This window comes from Anas platyrhynchos, chromosome 2 (assembly GCF_047663525.1).
Source record: "Anas platyrhynchos isolate ZD024472 breed Pekin duck chromosome 2, IASCAAS_PekinDuck_T2T, whole genome shotgun sequence".
In the NCBI taxonomy this organism is placed as follows: domain Eukaryota; kingdom Metazoa; phylum Chordata; class Aves; order Anseriformes; family Anatidae; genus Anas; species Anas platyrhynchos.
Window position 1 is genome coordinate 53,185,086 of NC_092588.1, and position 8,953 is coordinate 53,194,038.

At 41.9% G+C, this 8,953-nt stretch overlaps 1 long non-coding RNA gene across 2 annotated transcripts; it reads right to left on the minus strand.

Annotated features, from left to right (window-relative positions):
• Nucleotides 1-508: 508 nt before the first annotated feature.
• LOC140001712 (uncharacterized) lies at nt 509-1,277 on the minus strand. Of its 2 annotated transcripts, none has more exons than XR_011807205.1 (2): nt 969-1,277; nt 509-625 (listed from the first exon to the last, which is right to left on the minus strand). It is a non-coding gene; the product is annotated as an uncharacterized lncRNA (long non-coding RNA). The 2 variants fall into 2 exon arrangements; XR_011807204.1 differs by having other exon boundaries at nt 953-1,086.
• Between the last annotated feature and the right edge of the window lie 7,676 nt (nt 1,278-8,953).

An 8,953-nucleotide genomic window follows, 5' to 3' on the forward strand; every position in this document is an offset into this window, starting at 1 on the left:
TTCTAAAAAAACCCTGAAATCAGACTACGTATCCTGGGCAGGGGTGGGTTTGCTTCCTTTGGTCCTATTAAATTAAATTAGCCATGTATGTTACACTGAAATTGTACTTTCTGAGAAGGAGCACACCTAGACAAAAGGAAAGTGAGAACACCATGGAAATTAGTATCACTCCTCCTGGTGCTATTGGGCTTGCCTTTGTACAGGGTGCTTGAAGCTCAGTCTTTTCTATTTCTTAGGGGAAATCCAGGAGCAATTGTTAGAGGAGTATCACTTCTGAAAGGAGTATGCAGGAGGATGAAAAATGAACGTTAGTTGCCAGAGGATTTTTTTTCCTTCCTGTGGGAATGTTAGGCTCATGGTGGTGGCCTGTTACACTGTAATGAACAATTTGCTCAGATTTCTCAAGACATTTCTCAAATGCATGATTTGCTTTTGTACAGAAGAATTTTCTTATCTGTATTTCGTAAGGTGAGAAGAAATTCAGAAGGAAATAATTACAGACATGGTGCCCGGCCAGGAAGTATTCAGTTGATTTATTGATCAGGCTTGTGAGGACTCCCCTGGACCAGAAGTCCTCTGATGCCTGGGTTTGCTGCTGGAGGACAGCATCTGGAGTAATTTCTACCTGCAACAGAGGAAGACATTATTCACTTATTTTAACAAGGTACCCGCAATTCAAAGTGCCTGCGAACAGCATGCCTACAAAGTTTATCCATGTCCTTGAACCTGCATTATTTGGTCTAAAGTGAGAGTGGAGCTGGACTAAGTATGAATGACTGAAATTTCAAAAATATTAATCAGCTTCCTTCTTCTGTTTGTTAAAAGCACACCGGAAAGAGAATGAGCTCTGAAAACAAGATTGTAGAATCTCATTGTAAAATACTTTTCTATCCAAACAAGATAAAGAAACAAGTGTACAGTGTGTATAAAGTCTGCAGTAATTGGCTCAGACCTGTGATTCTCCTTACACAGTGACAGAGAGCATTTTCCTCTTGGGGACTGTACTGCGGTGATTGCCATCCCCCCACAGACAACTGGCCTCCCACTCTTTATCTGATTGGCTGGAGAGAGATAAAAGGAGAAAAATGTAAAGTCAAATGGGTATTTCTCAGGTATAGAGATTTCCATGTCCTCTCGTGCCCTGGGCTTTGTTTATCTTTGTTGCTACACCATCTGCAGTTCTACCCTTGGCCTGTTGCTAACGGCTGCCCATCGAAGGTCAGGCGTGGTCACAATGCTCCTGGACCGTCTGTCACCTCCAACAGGGAAAAACTGCCTGTTCTGCTATCAGCCAGCTCCAAACTGTTACTGAATATCATTCTTCAGCATCTTCCTACTTTTTCCAGAAGTTCTTTCTTTCTGTACATTTTCCAATTTGCACAGAAAATCACAGTTTTATGCCTTTTTACCTGAGGCTCAGGAATCAAGGACATAGCTATTGATGAGGGGCTTTGGCAGTGTGGTAAGTGTGCAGTGAAAAAGAGTCCTTGTCCCAGCCTCTAAGATCCTTCTGGTATTGTTACACACAATAGTAAACTAAAATAAACACATTAACCAAACTAAAAGACTTTTTTGGTCCTCATACAGAGGTAAAGAAAAGGTATCTATCCAGTTTTTCTTCAGAATGTCAATGTATTTTATTTTCAGTTAGAACATTTTTCAGTTTTATTTTCAATTAAAACATATATTATTTTCAATTAAAATATTTACATCCTACACCCCTTATATAAGAGTATTTTTGGTTTGCATATGATCAGCCAGTGGAACCTCATCCATAAGAAAAGTAATAAATCTGCCAGGAAAGCTCATTAGTTTAATTTATTCTGATTAAATACAAGGATTGTTCACTTCCCTGTGTCACCAATGATTAAAATCAAAATTTTAAATGTGGCCAAAAGGGACATTTCAGCTACTGATTCAGTCTGTAAGGTGGAAAGCAGGTTTTGTATAGGAAAACACTGTTAAATATGCAAGCACAGTATGCTTGTGTGTGAATATGAAATACATTTACATAAGGATCTAGACTCGTAATGTCAAAATTTCCGAGGAGGGATTCATTTGGGGGTGGCAGATGAACGCCACTATTTCTTTTCTCATTACTAGTTCAAAATATAACAGTTTAATAGGAATAAGAACAAAATAAAGTTAATTCTTTGTGATCCAGAAATGACTGTGCAGAGGTGGGTTTTAGGTGAGACTTTTGTGTGCATTTCTTTAATGACATAAAATATTTCAAAAAAAAAAAAAAAAACAATATTTTGAGGAACCCTTCACAAGATAGTATTCATAGTAGCTCAACTAGCAAATGATCTCCTCTCTTAAAACCACTGGTTATAACGCCTGTGACTCAGTAATTTACCTTTCTAGCAGCGAGAGAAATGATCTATTTGTACCATAAACTAGCATCCTTTTTCCTTACCATCTCTGCTTATCCCTCTGTTCCCTGAACCTGTGTGTTTAATTCACTAGTGGTTTTGTCCTATCTTGCTCATTCTCTCTTCCTCTTCTCCATAAACCTTTCCTAAAGCCCCTTCCAATCTCCACCTTTCCCCTGAGTGGAAGCACAGCAGGTGTATGCCGAGGACTAGCGTTTTACCAATTGCTTGTGCATTTCTGTAGAAGAGAGGAAATTCAGAATGAATAAGACCCATGATTTCCCTAATGCACCGTCCTCAGACCTCGGATATATAATCTGACCAATATACATTTTTCTGTACTAGTTTCCTGTTTTCTCCTAATTTTTAGGGGTATATTTTGCATAGGCTGTAGAAGTATGGAAACAAAGATGTAATAGCAGAATGCAATAGCATTTCAGTTGAAGGAGAAACATATTTCTGGGCTATTCCTTCTTCATAAATAAATGCATGAAATGGGATATCTGCTGAAGCCTAAACTGTATAATGTACAGCTCACAACACTCCTTCCACTTATAAAGCTAGTTTGGGCACTTACCACCCAAGAGTGTATTAACACAAGGTCGTTCAGGAAACACAAAACAAAAGAAGCACAGAAAGCTATATAACTATGGTATTTGAGGCAAACACTTTGACCTGTACATTTCAAAGCACATTTCTGAAGTTGAAAATGGAATTTAACCGTATTTAAATATGAGGAAAACACAGTAGAGAAAAACCATATTATTTGTTCAATGTCACTTCAGTGGACTTAAAGCTGAAAACGAACAAAATTTGAAGGAAATACCCATATGGGCAGAAGAGAATATATTAGATTTATTATTAAATGGAGCACATTAAACATTATTCATGTTGCAGAAGGAAGATGGCAGACTTAAATCCAGGAAAATAGCTTTTTTTTGTTGGAAAAAGTCAGTCTAAACACTAGAATCTGGAGGAGGGGATACCTGCTTAAATACCTTAAATACATGCTTCGTCAAGGATTAAATTTTTGTTCTAAAGCCAACTGATGTCTCTAAATATCTACTGACTTGGTGGTTAGGTTATCTGAAAACGGGACTTCAGCTTCAAATCCCTCTGCTGACTGCTTAGCGTTGGGGGCTCCAACCTAACCATTTCATGGTCTGAGGAAACCATTTTCTGTGGAACTTGGGGACAGGAATGAAGTAGCCACTGCTGCAGGGATGACTTCTTGGCTGCCAAGGGCAGTGTGACTGCACTGCTCCTCATCTCAGCTTTTGCTAAGACCAGACATCTGTTCCCAGCAGCAGAGTACAGGGTGTGGGGACATACCACTCATCTTCCCCTGTGACCAGTTGCACCTTACATCTCTGCTTGGAATACCCCATTTCAATAACAGGTCCTGTGCTCAGCCTTCAGATTCAGACCCTCAGGACCCAGAAATATGGTTATATTATATTTGGCCATTCGTCACATGGAGCCAGGTGGCATACCTTCTACTGCTGCAAAAATGCAATTTTCCTCAATGAACCCTTGCACATGTGCAGGGCCTGACCCACTAGATCATCTGCAAGTCCTGCCACCTTTTGGGATTTATCCTGAGTGTTATTCAAATGATACACAGTGGAGCCTCAGGAAAATAATGGCAGTGAATAGAATGTACATTAAATGCGTTCATCAATCCTATTCCATCTGATGAAATGTCACTCCCAGACACAAATTTTCTACTGCATGGGAGGAAAAAGAGAATCCACTAGACTTTTTTGATTATAGTTTTCATTATAAGTTATTATCATTAATATTTATTTATTTATTTATTAAAGATTGTTGAAAAGTAATTGTGTGCATTTCATTTTACCATAAAGAGGGAAAACATCAGAATCTTATTGGTGATTTATTTTCAGGCTTGGGCCCATGTATCTGACTGATTAAAGAAAGCTTGAGTTTTTGAGGCAGTCACACATGTGATGAGGCAGTTGTTATGGCAACAATGCATTTTTAATGAGTTATAATAATGACAGAGCAACATCTTTTAAATTATCAGGATTTAAAGTTACAGCTGCTGTGTTTTGTCTTCCATACACACTTTGAAAATATTGAAATATTTTCATGAGTGTGTAGTACCATCCGTATGCTTTTCTTGAGTATGAAGAAAAAAAAAAAAGAGCTTTAAGAGAGGGCATATGTTAAGCCAATAACAACTTTTATTGTTTCTCATGATTTTCATTCCTTCTGTGATTATGATTTTACTGTTTTTTAATCAGATGTTTCATTGTGACAATCTTAACTGTAGCCAAATTGTTGGAAGGATTGCTAGGTGTTCCCAAATATAATTTGGCTGCTACAATAACTTTCAGTTAAACTTGAAGGTAGTAGTTTTTTGGGATACTTTTTGGAAGTCATAGAAGCAATGAACTTCAGTGATCCTTGTGACTCTCATAGATATCCTTGCTGGAAAGAGATGAAGGTATATTCCTCACTGTAGCCTTCTAGGATGTGGTGAATATAAACCTGCTCTGACCATGCAACTGCTTTCACCAAAATTCCTGATGACACTGCAGGAGGGCAGGGACAGTCTTTTTTTTTTTTTTTTTTTTTTTTTTTTTTTTTTTTTTCCCCTCAGGACTTTTTTCATCTTGCAATGGAACAAGAACATGGAATGGAAGGAATTACATTCACATATAACTCATATTTCTCACCACCCATGTAGTAAGTAAAATATCCAGATATTTCAGACTATAGGTTTCTTTTAGGCCCAGTTCCCTTCAACATATCCAAGTTATCTACATGAACTGGCTATCCCACTGGTACTGAGCAGCTATTCCCGGAGGGCTGTTTTATTCCTTTGGGTGAGCTAGACTACTAAAGAGAAATCATGAGTAGAAGCTTCAGATAAACCAGTAATGGCTAAGGTACTTCTGGAGTGTATTTTTGAGACTTTATTGTCTGTTCTAGAACACAGAATCATAAAATCATAGAATCACAGAATGGCTTGGGTTGGAAGGGACCTTAAATATCATTTGGTTCCAACCTCCCTGTACTGGACAGGGACACCTCCTAGACCAGGTTGACTAAGCCCCATCCAGCTTGGCCTTGCACACTTCCAGGGATGGGGCATCCACAGCTTCTCTGGGCAGCCTATGCCAGTGCCTCACCACCCTCCTAGTGAAGAATTTCCTCCTATCATCTAATTGAAATCTCCCCTCTTTTTGTTTAAAATGATTCCCCTTTTTTCTATCATTATCTGCCCGAGAAAAAAAGTTGTTCTCCATCTGTTTTATAAGCCCCCTTTAAGTACTGGAAGGCTGTAGTGAGGTCTCCCCAGAGCCTTCTCTTCTTCAGGTTGAACATCTGCTGCTCTCTCAGCTTGTCTGAATAACACCCCCACATCCTTCCTGTGCTGAGGGCCCCAGACCTGGACACAGCATTCCAGGAGCAGAACTGAGGGACACAATCACCTCCCTCCACCTGCTGGCCACCCCTCTGGTGATGCAGCCCAGTATGCAGTTGGCCTCTTGGGCTGCAAGCACACATTGCTGGTTTATGTCAAGCTTTTAGCCCACCAGAACCCCCAGGATGCAGCAGTATCAGTGTTTTCTCTGCACTGACTGCAGAGCTCCTGTCCTTGAAGCCTGAGGAACAAATGTTTCAACTCAGTACTCCTCTGTTCTACTCATGTTATTAATACCAGAAAAATGGATTGTGGAGGAATAACACAAACATGAGTCATCTGTAGAACTGCGTAAAAAAGAAAAAACAGAAGTGGGATCCAGGAAGAGTTTATTCATCCCTCACTTTTAAGGAAGCCACACACTTAAATTATGAAAAAATATGGTGTATGATTTGCTTTCTGTACATGTTTTGCGTGTCTAAGAAAATATTGTACTTATTCCTGAAAGGATTTGAAATAATATTTGGTTCTCTATAACTGCCTTCTTTACCCTTTTGCTGAGACATGCCTTAGGACATTTACCAATACATATCCAAGTATCATTGCTTCTAAGCACCTGAGAGATCATTTTAAACGTTAAAAAAGTCCTTGCCCATCTATCCCTTGAATACTCTTCAATGAAAAAAAAAGCATTTTAATGTAGAATTTAGCAATAAGACGATCACACTTTTTTAGCACTGATAATTAGCTTTTCCTTTTTTTTTTTTTTTTTTTCCCCATTTAAAAGTGAGGTCATCTTCAACACTTGCTCTTCTCTTGAAGTGTAAAGGAAAACATTACTCTTAAAATGCATGAGAGGTGTCTGAAAAAGATTACTTTAAAATCTGGGACCAATCATCATATGAATGAAAAAGCATCCATGAAATGGAAGATTTTTCTTTCCCTATACTTTCAAACTATTGCAACACATATACTGATGGAAAAGATCCATTTCCTCACTAGATTCAAGGAATCATCTGACAGAAAAATACCAGGAAGGACTTTCCTTTATGTGTCATTTGGGGGATGAAGCAAAATAAGTCTTTGGCTAGATAGATTTGGTTTTAGGATAGTTCTCAGAACTGAATCAAAACATATTGTTCCTACATGCCTGAATATTTAATTTGGAAGGCATTTAACTGCCGCATTATGTTACATGTGTATGTAACATTGTTACATAGATAGAAATTAGAAAGGCCAAAGCTCGTCTGGAGCTCAATCTGGCTACTGTCGTTAAAGATAACAAAAAATGTTTTTATAAAAACATCAACACAAAAAGGAGGACTAAGGAGAATCACCATCCTTTACTGGATGCAGGAGGAAACTTAGTTACAAGAGATGAAGAAAAGGTGGAGGTGCTTAATGCCTTCTTCGCCTCAGTCTTTAGCGGCAATACCGTTTGTTCTCTGGATACCCAGAACCCTGAGCTGGTGGAAGGGGATGGGGAGCGGGATGTGGCCCTCACTACCCATGAAGAAATGGTTGGTGACCTGCTACGGCACTTGGATGTGCACAAGTTGATGGGGCCGGATGGGATCCACCTAAGGGTACTGAGAGAACTGGCAGAGGAGCTGGCCAAGCCGCTTACCATCATTTATCAACAGTCCTGGCTATTGGGGGAGGTCCCAGTTGACTGGCGGCTAGCAAATGTGATGCCCATCTACAAGAAGGGCTGGAGGACTGACCTGGGAAACTACAGGCCTGTCAGTGTGACCTCAGTGCCAGGGAAGCTCATGGAGCAGATCCTCTTGAGAATCATCATGCAGCACTTGCAGGGCAAGCAGGCGATCAGGCCCAATCAGCATGGATTTATGAAAGGCAGGTCCTGCTTGATGAACTTGATCTTCTATGACAAAGTGATGTGCTGGGTGGATGAGGGAAAGGCTGTGGATGTGGTCTACCTTGACTTCAGCAAGGTTTTTGACACCATCTCCCACAGCATTCTCCTCAAGAAACTGGCTGCTCTTGGCTTGGACTGGCGCACGCTTCATTGGGTTAGAAACTGGCTGGATAGCCGGGCCCAAAGAGTCGTGGTAAATGGAGTCAAGTCCAGCTGGAGGCCAGTCACTAGTGGCGTTCCCCAGGGCTTGGTGCTGGGGCCGGTCCTCTTTAATATCTTCATCGATGATCTGGACGAGGGCATTGAGTGCACCCTCAGTAAGTTTGCAGATGACACTAAGTTAGGTGCATGTGTCAATCTGCTTGAGGGTAGGAAGGCTCTGCAGGAGGATCTGGATAGGCTGCACCGATGGGCTGAGGTCAACTGCATGAAGTTTAACAAGGTCAAGTGCCAGGTCCTCCACCTGGGGTGCAATAACCCCCAAGCAGAGCTACAGGCTGGGAGATGAGTGGTTGGAGAGCTGCCTGGCAGAGAAGGACCTGGGAGTGATGGTGGACAGTCGGCTGAATATGAGCCAGCAGTGTGCTCAGGTGGCCAAGAAGGCCAACAGCATCCTGGCTTGTATCAGAAACACTGTGACCAGCAGGGCTAGGGAGGTGATCGTTCCCCTGTACTCGACTCTGGGGAGGCTGCACCTCGAGTACTGTGTTCAGTTTTGGGCCCCTCGCTACAAGAAGGACATCGAGGTGCTTGAGCGAGTCCAGAAAAGGGCGATGAAGCTGGTGAGGGGCCTGGAGAACAAGTCCTACGAGGAGCGGCTGAGGGAGCTGGGGGTGTTTGGTCTGGGGAAGAGGAGGCTCAGGGGAGACCTCACTGCTCTCTGCAACTACGTGGAAGGAAGGTGTAGGGAGCCGGAGCTTGGTCTCTTCTCACAGATAACTGGTGGTAGGGCTAGAGGGAATGGCCTCAAGTTGTGCCAGGGGAAGTTCAGGTTGGAAATGAGGAGACATTTCTCCTCAGAAGGAGCAGTCAGGCACTGGGACGGGTTGCCCAGGGAGGTGGTGGAGTCACTGCCCCTGGGGGTGTTCAAGGAGAGGTTGGATGCGGTGCTTGGGGTTTGGTGGGTGACATTGGTGGCAGGGGGATGGTTGGACCAGGTGACCTTGGAGGTGTCTTCCAACCTTAACGATTCAGATTGTGTGAAACAATGACAAATACGGACACTGTGAAACAACACCACCACCAACAACAACACGCCGCTCGATGTGCGCAGCCGCTCCCCCCCCCCCCCCACATCCCCCCAACCCT